This window comes from Fonticula alba, assembly GCF_000388065.1.
Source record: "Fonticula alba strain ATCC 38817 unplaced genomic scaffold supercont2.2, whole genome shotgun sequence".
In the NCBI taxonomy this organism is placed as follows: domain Eukaryota; order Rotosphaerida; family Fonticulaceae; genus Fonticula; species Fonticula alba.
Genome location: NW_009242972.1, coordinates 1,257,486 through 1,259,936, shown reverse-complemented (window position 1 = coordinate 1,259,936; position 2,451 = coordinate 1,257,486).

Sequence of the window (2,451 nt, the reverse complement as noted above, 5' to 3'; positions counted from 1 at the left end):
CGCGTGCGCGCGATCGATTGCCTCTCGGAACTTGAATCGGGGGAGCGAAAGGGGGAAAATTGGGACAACACAAATGGCCGACAAGGAGCCGCCCCCCCGCCCCCTCCCCCTTTGGGACGCCAGGCTCCCCTTGCAGCCTCGGCGAAGGCGGCAAACTCACGCGGCGGCGAGCAGACACTCGGTGGGGGCGACGACCGCGGGCAGAGGCCGCCACACGGGTGCATGTGCTGGACGCCCTCCAGAGGGGGGGGTGCTGCCGCAATGGGCGACCAGGAGGGCGCGGGGGGGGGGGGACACGCCGGCGCCTTGGAGCTGGACACCGGCCGATGAGATCGATGGGGCATTAATCGGCCGGGCGCCCGAGCCGGGGGACGGGCCCATCCGGGCGAGCCGGCCTGCGCTCAAACAGCGATCCCACCTGGAGTTGGCCAGCGGCGCTGGCTGAAACCGCGTAGCAGGAGAGGGCGAATTGGTGTGTCGAGCGCCGGGTTGGCCCGGCGAGTGCGCCCAGGAGCCGGACCTTGGGACCCGGCCGGGGGAGGAGAGGAGCCAGGGGCCCTGGTGGAGAGAGTCTCGCGATCGGTGGCCGCCACACGAAGGCCCCGGCTTGTCGGTTGAATGTGGCTGCCGGCGCCCGGCGCACCACGGTGCACATGGGCGGGCCAACCATGCTGATGGGTGTCACCGAGAGGCCGGATCGGGGAAGACCCTTTGCCGCGGCCCCCCCTCCCCCCGGACGACGACTGGGAGGACTGGAACGGAAGTTGATCGGTGCGCGTGGGGGCCGATCCGTATGCGTACACCCGCTCACGCGCAAACTCCCCGGGCCCCTTTGGCAGGCGCAGAAGCACAACATACAATGCTCCCTCCAGTGGCCACGCCTGATGCCAATGTTGAGCGGTGGCCGGGCCGGGCGCCTGTGCCAGCCCGGGGTCCCCATGCTCGAGGCTGGGGCTTCCCCCCCCCCCCCCTCCCCGCCCGTCCCACCGCTGGAGCTGGCCCTGCATCGCTCCGGGCCGGCCCGCCGCGCCGGGTCTGACAGGACACAACGCCCCAAAGGCGAGGGTCACGCGTGTGGGGAGGGCCGCAAATGCCCATCACGCAAGGGCCGGCGGCCTCGCGCTCCGGCGTCGACGCGGCGGCCAGCCGGACCCCGATGGCCCGGGAGGAAGATGATGGGCATGCAGGGCACTCGCGCCCGGGTATCGACGCGCCATCCGCCCGGCTCCGCGGTCTGCCGGGTGCTGGCTGGTGCTCGCCCCCCGCACCCGTCGTGCCTGCCGGTCCCCGGGCGCGTCGCCCCCGCCGTTCCACTCTGAGCGCCGGCCCCCTCCCAGTGTGTGTCTCTTTTTTCGTGCGGGGGAAAAATGTCCCTTGGGGCCTCGCCTCGAGAGGCGAGCAAGTTCCCCCCTCGCCCCCCCCCCCCCCCCAGGAATAGCCACCCTCCAGGGGGCCCGGTCGTGGAAGGGTGCGCCGGGGGCCTGCGAGGTGCTCAGACGACCAAAAAGACGACCATCCAATTAGGGGGACCTCGAGAAAACCACCACTCCACTGAGAGTAACCGGCTGCTGGCCGTGTGCGCCCGGGGCGCGCGCGGCCTGATCCTTGGCCAGGCGAGATCCAGCCGTGGTAGGGCCGACCAGGACCCACCATCCCGCCGGGCGGGAGCTCCTGCCCAGGCGGGGGAGGGGACATGGTCTGAGGGGGAGTCCCAGGACATGGGCGCGGCCTTGTCCGTGCGGGGGGGGGGGAAAGCCTGGCCGAAGGGTCTCCCGGAAACGGACAAAGGCCGGCCCCTTGGCCGGTGCCCAACGCTGGCACGGAGCGCCGGCTTCGCCGGCGCCTACGCCCACGGCGGAGGTCCCGGCAGTCGTGGTGGCGGCGGCGGCGGCGGCGGCGGCGGCGGCGGCGGGGAACCCACGAGTATAAAGGGGCCCCGGCAGGCTGGCGGTCGAGGGCACGCGGCCTTGTCCCTCCGTCCACCGAACCCCCCTTGGCCCGAGCGTGAGTACGCTCGGCAACGAATCTGCCCATGAGTCATGGGCGGTTGGTGGAGGGGGGTCAGAGCCGGGACGGCGTGCCGGTCGGACTTGGATAGAGCAGGGGCGAAGGTACGTTGGGTCCGCCAATCGCCCACGCAGCGCGGAGGCCATCGGCGCGGTTTCAGGGCGGCCCAGCGAGCCTGGAAGCGGGGACGTGCTCGTGGGGCCGCCGACCCGGAGGCCGGCCCACGCTCGCCGGACGGCCGCTCCGGGCAGACCTTGCTCGGCCTCGGTCCCCGGGGCAGGTAGTCCGCTGGCAAGACACCGGGCGGGGGGGCGGAGGGGGGGGGGGGGGGGGGGGGCGCCGCGGGGGGGGGTCCCGCGGCTCCGGTTTCTCGGCCTGATCCGTTCGACAGGCGGTCGCCCGCGCGCCCGGACGCTCTGGAAGGGGACCACGGGCGCGCTTGCG